Source organism: Symphodus melops (genome assembly GCF_947650265.1).
Source record: "Symphodus melops genome assembly, chromosome: 15".
Lineage (NCBI taxonomy): Eukaryota > Metazoa > Chordata > Actinopteri > Labriformes > Labridae > Symphodus > Symphodus melops.
The window spans coordinates 40001-51874 of NC_136705.1; positions in this window are offsets into that span (position 1 = coordinate 40001).

Consider the following 11874-nt stretch of genomic DNA (forward strand, 5'->3'; position numbering starts at 1 on the left):
GGTGGATGAATGCTTGAAGGATTCATGAGTGGGTTGACTGGTAATTGGATGGGTGGATGGATGGATGAATGGATGGATATGGTGGATTGATGGATGGTTAGGGACAGGAGATGCAAATTAGCCAAGGCTCAAAACTTGCATGTATGGCATCTACTTTGTATTGAAGATATGAAGCAATGTTCACTGCACATATCCCTGTTCAACAAACAAATAATTAATTATGTAAATGATGGCATAAATGGATGATCTAGTGGATGGAAGGTTATGTGGACATATGATTTAACATAATTTGTCCTTTATGCTAGCTTTTGTTATGCTGATAGAACATGACAGACTGATGCAGCCCTTAGGATTGTTTTCACAATTGTTTAAAGTGATTCTGAACTGAAATCAAGCTGTGCAACATCTGCCATGGTAATTACACTGTAATAAACATGATTTACCATTTAAAACATTAAGACTTAGACCAAATCTCTTTGTAGGTCATATGGTGAGAGAAGTGGAAGGCAATCGTTGATAATGTGATTTAATAAGGGAACAGTTTTTGACTGTTTTCACAATTTTCTACTTTGAGATTTAGATGACTTTTTTCAATCTTATGGCTGAAAAATAAACTAATAAGGAATTACTCCTCTTTTAGCATTTTATTCTGCTTGCTCCATGATCATTTCCTAATTGTACGACTGTGCTATCTGAACAAAAGTCATTAATGCGAGTAGAGGGAGAATAGCTCGCCCATTTTAAGCTTTCATCATTCAGTGAGCCATGACTCTGACATTTAGCAGGGTGTAAATTCTTTTTTGCACAAAATCCAAGTCACACCAAGGTGCAAACATGCTGTTTGAAAAAATGCAATTTCAACAGCATGCAATACCTGAAATGCAAAACAACATAACCCTGCCAAACTGATATTTGTCACCTCATTAAGATTCTATATGAAAAACGCCTGGACTGAATTTCACAATTTCAGCAGAAAGAGAGAAGGGAAGTTTCTGTCCTGTTGAGACTGATCTTATCGTCTATAACTCCAAAGTGACAATTCATATTAAATATCTTTTAATTTGGATATCAACTAATAATACACACCACTGGATTTATAGTGGAGTCCATTGCGATTTTAAATGGCTGCTCATTGATTGCCCTCACCTGACGCTTGAAACAACACAAACCCAAGAGACCGTTCAAGACAAACAGACTAAACTAAAATAATGAAGATCACAGAACACAACAATCAGAAAAAATAAAAGACAAACTATACAACAGTAATCATGGTTCTTCAGATCAGGACTACAAGACTCCACTGAAATACCATATTGGTGGTGACTGAGACCAGGGGGAGACAGTGATCATTCTTAAACTCAGAACAAAACAGAAATTTCATTTGTACAATGTATTGCAAAGGCAACTGTTATGACCTGGCTCGCATTAGGAAAAGGGAGGTAACATCAAACCAGTTGTTGATGGTAAAACAGAGATATTTGAACAAAAGGAGTAAATCATGAAACAATATGTAATGAGATTACTCAGAAAGGCCGACTGGAGCTGTTTAAATCAATACATAAGGAAAACAGAAAGAGACTCTGAATTAGAGTTTTTAAATCTGCTAATCTTGGTGAAAGCCTAATTTCTTTAACTAACTATAAAAACACAATCAAAGAGCACCTCTAACCTAATGTGAAGAAGAAATGAATGATATACATGCAGTCAAAAATGTGCTCCTAAAAATACAACGATAACAATAATAATACCTGGCCCAATTTATATATGTTTGTTACACCCGACTACAAGGCACCCCAATGGGGCTGACATCAATCCACAAATGAATTCATTAAAACTCACTAACACCTTAAGAAAGTCAAACAAAGAAGGGATTTGTTACGATTACACAAACTAAATGATAACAATGATCAACAAAAACTAAAATGATAAAGCACAACACCCCCAACCTTGTGTGAATAACAAAACGAAAGATCTATGTGTAGTCAAAATGTGCACTTAAAAATACAACAATAACTAAAGATACTAATACCAGGACCAATTTAAACCAGTACCTTGATTCACAACATAGCCTAAGACAATTTTAAGAGGTGCAGACAAATGTCTCTCTCTGGCACACCCTCCTCCACTACTGCACCAGCAAACTTTTCAAAAGTTTATGCTGACAAAGCCTCCTCGCGGATTGGCTGCTCAGCTCTCGCAGGCAGTACTCCACTCAGTAACTGAAAATAGGAACTTACTGATGCCCTAACCCACACATGCACACAAACACAAGCCACACCAAGGGGGCGGAGTGTGACTGCGGCCGTAACAGCAACAAATAAATATCCCTACACTTGCAGACCCACAATGTTGTTCTCTTCAGAAAAAAATGCAATATGTGAATCCATAAAATCGGGGTTAGGGTTAGGGTTAGGGTTAGGGTTAGGGTCAAGCTTTCCCTTTTCCTCCCTCTTGCTTTCATTTCTTCGGAACAACCCGGAAAAGGAAGGTTTTGTATGATTTTTTTTTTAAATCAAAGATGCATGTTCTGGCTTTCCTTCTTGCTATAACTGTGATTGACACTTTCAATATGCTGTGTTTGGATGCTGTGTCAATGTTTGTGATGGAATAATACAATTATTAAAAATCACTCTCTAACTGTGGCAAGACATGTGCCACTGATTCCTAGTTGCAAGAAAATGTGTGTCACTTAATGAAAATGTCAGAGAGCCTGCAGCAAGCTTTCAGCTGTAATCACATGGATGAAAGAACCCTGCCATCACAAAGAGAAAGGAAGGTGAACAAAAGGGTGGACTTGGAAACAAGCTAAGTGGAAGTGGAGGAGAGTTTTTTATCTTTTAGTTTTCATGAAAGACACTTCAAACAATGTGCTTGTGGGTTTCTGTGGATGAGTTGAGATATGGATTAACGGTGAAACATTCAATCTATCACTGCAAAAATCTAAGAAGCATCTTAACCTCCTTCTGTTGGGATCTTGCTATTGAAAGACAAGCAGAAGACACAACTTTATCTTCCATCAGAAACCCACTTCCTAATGAGGTTAAGAGACTTCAAATAGGTCTCTGACTCAGATTGTCTCCCTCCAAGACGATAGGTGATGTAAGCTGTACATCTCACACCTGAAGCTCCACACACAAATCTTCACATTCTCACATCTGAACATCTTTGTTTCATCGATATGATTTCTGAGATGAAGTTCTGACAGTGACTCTCAGTCCCCTCTGCACCCTGTTTTTTAGGCCTTGAGTGCCCGAGGACAGGTTGAAGAGAGACAGACATGTTTACTGTACAAATGCCCTTCCTGGACGATGAAATCCAATCACGCGGGGTTCAGTGGATTATTTCCATTGGAGTATGAGATGAATGTGGGTGGATGACGGAGGGAGCCATGAATGGAAGTGTGTTTTAATGAAAAGGTGTGTAGTAATGTGATTCTGACTTTTGCGGGTACTGCAAAACAACTATGAAGATCAGAACTATGATTTGAATCAGGAAACACTAAAGACACACAAGACTCAAGAATTTTGAAAATACACACTGTAACAGAGAAACAAGGATAACAATCAAATAGACAACAAGGATACAAAGTAATACAGGAAACACTAAAGACAAATCTCGTAAACATTAACACACAAGCAACATGAGGGAGAAGTAAAACAACAGAATTAAACAGAACTTTGAAATAAAACATAAACAAGACTAAGCCATGAAACTGTCTGCATTAACTCATTCATTCATACACATTCACACACTGATGGTAGAGGCTGCAGAGTAAAGAGTCCATCAGTATTAACTCATCCATCCATGCACATTCACACACTAAATGTGTGGAGAATGTGCAGGTAGAGGCTGCTGTGTAAATGATACACTGCAGATGAAGCAGCAGGAACTGTCGGCTGCAAGAGATGGGGATCATACCCCTAACCTTTCAGGTGAGAGACAACGGACTTCACCAACTACTCAGAAACATCTAACCAACAGATCTCAAACATACACAACCACCGCCAGACACCCAGCCTCCACCATTGGAATGTGTCATCCCCACAACTACTGCTGTCTTCATTCATGCACTGCCTGCTCCGACCTCTACCTCAGTAGCAAGGAAGTGTGAAAACAGGATCGTGAGAAATACAAAGGAGAAATCCTTCCTGCATATTATCCCTTATACTATCAAAGACTCTTTAGATAACACTTGTTATGAATTGGCTAATTGATCAATTATTACAAATAATAATTGATCAATAATGATACATCCTGAAGTAAAGATGATGAGGAAAATATTTTTATTCAAAGACCTCCTTCCACTCTAAGTTGGTCCACCTTAAACAAACCTTAGTCAACCTTTAAACAGAGCGGTAGGGAGCTGCATATCTGCTCTCAGGATGTGGAGATTAGCTGGACAGTGATGGGGACACAGAGAGGATCAGATCACATTCAAACTGTCACCATCCCCTGATTATGTGATCTGGTTTCACCCCTCATGAGTTTTCAGCCTCTCTGGGGGGCTCTACTAAGTGGAAATGGAGAGAAACTTTCCACAGGAACATCACATCGTATCTTATGGCAGCCTGCTTCAGTGAATCTTTACTGAGTCCTCCCACCTTTTGTCCATTTATCCCCGTCCCTAGTGAAGAAAAATAAATGAACTCTCCTTGGGAACAAAATGTATCCCTTCTTATGGTAATAGAATTGAACTACCTACGAAAAATCCAATGAAACCTGAGAGCACTTTAAGGTGCAAACGCTTCAAAAACATTACATTCATTGTCAATGCTTGTGTAGCTATGACAATAAAGATAAAACTGCTTCAAGGTTACAGAAATGCAGCCTGATAATTATCTCAGTAAATGGAGCAGGATTTGCTTTCTGGGAATTTGCAGGGGTGTGAGTAAAAGTGGGGTGATGTGTTGCAAGAAACATCTTTAAATGAGACCAAGAAAAAGAAGACAAGCAGAAGGGTTAGGGTTAGAGGGTTAGGGTTAGGGTTAGCCAAATGCCAAATTTCCAAAACAGAGGCATATCCTGCTACCTACTTATCTTTAGGAAGAGCTTTGATTGTGTTCTGTTGGTTTGATATGATCATTTTGAAAATTGTGTCATTAATGTATAATGTATCCAAAGCTAAACCTGAGCCGTGGTTCAATGTGAGAACTCGCGCAGCTAGACAGGAGTGCCGCAAAGCTGAACGCAGGTGGAGGAAGGACAGGCTGCAGGTTTCTCACCAAATCCTAAAGGACTGCTGGCACTTCTACCAGAGCACTGTTAAAGAGGCCAGAAGAGCGCACCTGTCTAACATTATTGAGTCAAATTCTCACAACCCACGTGTGTTATTTAAAACCATTGAATCCGTTCTTGATCCCCCTCAGCCTGTGTGCACAGAGGAAACCCCAGAAATGTGCAATAGCTTCCTTAATTTCTTCATTGATAAGGTTGCTACTGCAAGGGCTCTCATTACTCCTCCTGCATCTGACCCATCTGATCCTGTTCCTTGCTCTGCTGTGTTCGCGTTGTTTGAGCCTGTGTCCCTGATGGCTTTAGAGGATGTGGTTGGCCAGATTAAGCCATCAGGCTCTCCCTGTGACACTGTCCCGCCTCACTTTTTTAAAGAAGTTTTCCCTAGTATAGGGCAGTCGGTCCTGACCATTATAAACAGCAGTCTGTCTTCTGGTGTTGTCCCCCAAAGTTTTAAACACGCTGTGGTGCAGCCCCTCCTTAAGAAACCTGGCCTTGATCGTAGTGTTTTAGCCAATTACAGACCTATCTCAAAGCTGCCTTTTATTTCAAAAATCCTGGAGAAAGTTGTCCATGCTCAGCTGAAGTCCTTCCTGGATGAGCATGATGTCCTGGAGGTCTTTCAGTCTGGTTTTAAAACATGACATAGCACGGAGTCAGCTTTATTAAAAGTGTTCAATGACATCCTCTTGGCGAATGATTCCGGAGACTATGTGATCCTTGTCCTGCTGGACCTAACTGCGGCATTTGATACTGTGGACCACAAGATCTTAGTGTCCAGGTTGCAGCACCTAGTGGGCATTTGTGGTAGCGCCCTGGACTGGTTTAGATCTTATCTTGCAGATAGAACAATGTGCGTAAGCCTTGGTGCTTCTGAGTCCCGCTCTGCTCCGCTGTCATATGGGGTCCCACAGGGTTCAATTCTAGGACCCCTGCTTTTCTCATTGTATCTGCTTCCCCTGGGTTCCATCCTGAGAAAGCATGGTATCTGTTTTCACTGTTATGCTGACGATAGTCAAACTTATGTGCCACTGAAAAAGAAAGATGCCTTCTGTCTGGATCCACTTCTGTCATGTCTTGAAGACATCAAGTCCTGGATGTCGTTGAACTTTTTAAAATTTAACGACAACAAAACTGAAGTGATGGTGTTTGGCCCGAGTGGCTCTGTTAAAACCCCCACTGTTGACTTGGGCCCTTTGGCACACTTTTTGAAGCCGACGGTCTCAAACCTGGGCTTTAAGATGGACAACGATTTTAAATTGGATCGGCAAATTGGTGCAGCTGTTAAATCCAGCTTCTTTCACCTAAGGCGGCTGGCAAAGGTGAAGCCTTTTATTTCACAAAAGAACTTTGAAACAGTAATCCATGCCTTCGTTACATCTCGGCTGGATTACTGCAACGCACTATACGTCGGAGTCAGCCAGTCTTCCCTCGCACGGCTCCAGTTAGTTCAGAATGCTGCTGCTCGCCTCCTAACCGGAGCACTAAAGAGGGAGCACATTACCCCAATTCTGGCCTCCCTCCACTGGCTGCCTTTTTCTTCTGCCGGTCCCAAACTCTGGAACGACCTCCCTCTCCATATAAGACACGCCCCCTCACTGTCCATTTTTAAAACTCATCTTAAAACACATTTTTATTCTTTGGCTTTTAACCCAGCATGAGACTCTGTTCTTGTTTTAGTGTTTTATTGTTTTAACCCTGTCAGTGTTTTACTTATGTTTTATGTTTGTGCTCTTCATGTATGTACAGCACTTTGTCACAGCTACGGCTGCTTAAAAGCGCTTTATAAATAAAGTTGAGTTGAGTTGAGTTGAGTGGACTGTCATTTATCTTCATGAATAAGAATTTCCAACATATTGTTTATTTTACAAATTGCATCCTGCATGTCAGATCTTTCTGTGTTTCTGTAAAGCTGTTTTCACATATGCACTCCTGAACATATTAAGAACATTTATTTCAGACAGACTCCTTCTTTCTCATTATGTGCACAAATTAATTTCATTATGTGCACAAAGATTAAACTGGTTGCATGCTATACCGTTTAAGGTGATGTATTTTACCGGTCGCTGGATATTAACATCATCACAGCCTCCCACTCAAATTCAGTGGCTTTTCTATATTATTAACTGCTGCTTTTTTAAATTGGCTCATCTTTACTTCATATGAACAAATATACCAAGGAAGACAACATTTCATGAAGATTTCAGGAGTTTTGTGCAAGTTTAGTTCAAAGCCTTCAAAGTCTTGTAGGGTAATGTAGTCTTCAGGGTGCATTGTCCTTCATTAAGTATACACATGACGACACTCAACAATCATTGTTTGCAAAGTCCACAATCAATCTTTTTTTTCACATTGAGTTGCTGTATATTGTAAGAATATTTAATAGAGAATACAGAGAGCACATATACACACAAATAAAAGACGTATTAAGTAAGTAACTATGAGCAACACCTCAGTCACCTGCCTTGCTTCCAACATTTCACTGGTTTTTACAGCTCGCTGCTTCACATCCACATTAATTTTTGTTTGCAGGTAGTCTGCTTCTTGCATAAACATCAAAATAATATTACTGTAATGTTTGTCTGACCCCTGTGCTCTGCCATTCTCAGACATCCTACCCAGACTATTCATATTTCCATTTTTCTGAGCGGCATTTACGGTATGATCCGTTGGCAAGCGTGGTGACTTCTATAAAACATGCAGTGAAACACCATATGAGTATTCCTGTGAATTGAACTTTTTTCTGTTTCAACATCATTACACAACTTTTACATGACAGAGTCTGGACTTACCAGATCTGAAGGCCCTGACACACCAAGGAGATTGGCTGTTGGTCCCTGTTGGACGGTCGGACAGTTATTTCCTCTCACACATGCACAGAACATTCATATTGGTTGGCCTTTGGCTGTAATCTTTGCAGTATGTTCTCGTAAAAATGTTTTTGCTAAAAACTAGTGGTGATTTCACAGACAGCCTTGGTCGCAACTACTTCATTGCCATCTGCTTTGTGTGTCAGGGCCTTAAAGGTAGCTCATCAGTTCAGGTGAGGCAACTGTATTTGACAAGACAGTGGCATGCTGAAGTCAATTTGGTCTCTTCTTTTTTGGTCACATCAGCTCCGCACTGCATCTGAAGGTATGTGAAGGTAATATGACAAAGCCTGCTTTCTAAACGCCAACCTTTTGATCTTAATAATAGTTTCTCTTTTATCGCTCCTTGTCCTTCTCTTTTTTAAATTTTAGCACATTATATCATAATCCCCTGAAGATAGTCATAATAAAAAGTTTTACCCTCTTTATTGCTGTATTTGGTTAGCCTCTGTAAAAACAGAGGAAATCAAATTAAAAACTAATGGCTACAGTACAAGTAAGCATTAAAAAACACCCACTCATGTGTGAGTTAGATAGATAGATAGATAGATAGATAGATAGATAGATAGATAGATAGATGGATAGATAGATAGATAGATAGATAGATAGATAGATAGATAGATAGATAGATAGATAGATAGATAGATAGATAGATAGATAGATAGATAGATAGATAGATAGATAGATAGATAGATAGATACTTTATTGATCCCGAGGGAAATTCAGGGCATCCAGTAGCAGTATACAGACAGGCAGGACACAAGACATCGGTTACAATACACACCCGCTGTCCCCCTCCCCTCTGTATACAATAATCCCCCAAACAAGAAGAAAGAAACGGGTTACATGTGTATGTACAGAGGTCTTGAGCTTATGCCCGAGGTGTGAGTACAGTCGTTAAACAGTCGTTAAACAGTCAATGCAGTGATTAGCATTAAGTGTCCTAAAACAATGAGGTGAAACCAGGGGTGGTTAGGGTGATTGCCATTAAAGTACCCAACTATTGAGGAGCAGATTAGCATTAAGTGTTGAAGACAATAGAGTGAAATTTGACCTAGTTAGGGTGATCATGTCAACCCTTACAGATGTAGCATAACAATACGGTAGGGTGGAACCAGATGATTAGAGTGATTACCATTAAAGTGACCAGTGCTCAGTAAGGTGACTATCAATATGCATTAAAGTGTCCAACTGGAGGCTGACTCTGAGGTCAGCGGTGCAGATGAGGAGTGAGAAAAAAGTGAAAAAAAGAAAAAAGAGTCCAGGGTTCACCGTGTGCTTCTTCCCTGCCGTGACAGTGAAGTGTTATACAGTCTGATGGCCTATAGGGGGACAAAAGAGTTCTTGAGTCTGTCCGTGGAGCACAACTGTGACAGCAGTCTGTCACTGAACATGCTCCTCTGGCCGGTGAAGGTGCTGTGCAGAGGGTGGTGTGTATTGTCCATGATGGAGAGCATTTTGTCCAGAGACCTCCTCTCTACCACTGTCACCAGTGAGTCCAGCTCTGTACCCACCACATAGCCGGCCCTCCTCACCAGTCTGTCCAGGCGTGCTGCGTCCCTCTTCTTGCAGCTTCCTCCCCAGCACACCACGGCGTAGAAGAGGACGCTGGACACCACAGACTGGTAGAACATCTGCAGCAGCTTTTTGCAGATGTTGAAGGACCCCAGCCTTCTCAGGAAGTACAGACGACTCTGTCCCGTCCTGCAGGTAGTGTCCATGTTAGGCGACCAGTCCAACTTCTCATCCAGCTAGTTAGTTAGATGGAAGAGAAAGGATTGCAGTATGTAAATACATGTTCTTTCTACACATTACAAGCTATGTATTCTTGATTAAAATAGTTTTACGCTTAATGATGGTGACAATCAGTCCAACAGGGGAAAAATGATAGAGAATCACGATGCATTGTTCTAGACATTACATCTCTGCTTCATGCTAATCACTTCTCTTATGTTACCTATGCCGCTGCTTTTCTTACAAAATCACCATTATTGAGATGAATGTGCATCTGAGCTCCTGATTGACACTTACAACCACCAGAAACAAGTCAGCAGAGGAGAACACAAGAATGTTATTATGCACATAAAAAAAGCAGCCAACACAGGAGACTCAGATTGAGCGTGGCCTTCAGTTAATCTAGCGCTGAGAGAAAAGGAATAATAATTACAAGCTAGGAAATAGGAGAAAAAAGTGGACACTTGAAGGACATCAAATTTCATTTGTATGGTCAATGAGAAAAAGGATTGGGGCACTGGTGGTGCAGTGGCAGTGCGTGCATCTTCATGTATTGAGGCTATAGTCCTTGCGCAGGTACCTTTCAGGCACGTAAGGCAAGGAATTGTGATGTGGCATAACATTTTGGCAAAGGGGCATGCACACAGATTTGATTAAAGCGAGGCGCTGACCTGACCAAGGATTAATAGTTTTGAAATCTCAGAGCTGCAGCTGGGCAGTGAGGACTAAAATAGCAGGATAGATCCTGTTTGGCAGCAGGAGGTCATAAATGATGGAAACAAATAAAGGGCACTGAAGCAGTGTGGAGGCAGTTACACTCTTTATGTTTGCTCATGCTATATGAGGATTTTTCTTCCTTCAGCTCAGATGGTACAAGTCCCTGATATCATGCATGCTTTGCACATAGCTTACAAATTAACGATATAATTGTCCTTAAATGTCTCTGGGATTGAATTACATCGGAGTAAAACAGTGACAACAATATCTTCGAACACTAATTCACTTTTGCTGAAGATAAATGTATGCAAATGAATTTGTCCATCTTCATTTTACCCTGTTGACACAAAAAGTCTTCATACAGAGGTGAGGAGACAGCAACAACTTTGATGTGTTGTTTTAACACCGTGTTAATCATCTTCAATGTTGTTTGTGTTTTGTAACTTCAGAAATTTTGGTGAATGTTGGAGATGATCTATACTTTCTGTCATTCAGCAGCCTCAGCCTTCAACCGTTTTCACATAAGCACTCAGGAGGACTGCCTCTGATATCCTTTTGATCTGGTTTTTTAAACTTGCACCTCACAAGAGGGATGTGGAAGTGGCAGATGTAGCAGCTATATATCAACGCTATGTGTATTTCGACAGAGTTAGATTATCACCAAATGTGGGGAAGAACATACTGGTGAACAGAAAACATAATGCAGCAGTTGAATTATGTGTACAGAAATCATACTGGTCATGTGCACAGTCTATGGTTGTGCAGCGATCACAAGGAATAAACATCATGCACCCTCCCTACCTCTCGCTCCAGGTGAATTCTCCTGATTAGGTTAGACTCTTTAGCTAAGACGGTTTGCTGGGAAAAAAAATACAACGGGGGAGTTCATCTAATGCCCATGCGATATTGCTACAAACACAGTATGTTTGTAAGATACATATGGCACTTTTAACATAGGAAAACAAGCACTTGTGTTACATGCACTCCCTCCTCTCATAGGTTCATCTGCATTGTTGCGACAAGCGGCCTACTGCTGTGAACCTGTCAAACTCCAACCACATAAGTCCTACCTCTATTATCACATGACTCAGCCAGACTGCCAAGATGAACCAGGAGAACTGGGGGTCGGTGGGACTGTAAGGAGAACCAGGGGTAGGCCAGACTGCTGGAAGTAAAACAGGAGGCAGAAATTACAACAACAACAAAAATCAAGCGCTACAGACTAAACCAGGAAACATTCACATAAAGAAACACACTTCTGTTATATATAGTGTAAAGGTTGATGTGACGCCTGAAGCCTCCAATTCCCAATGGGGGAATA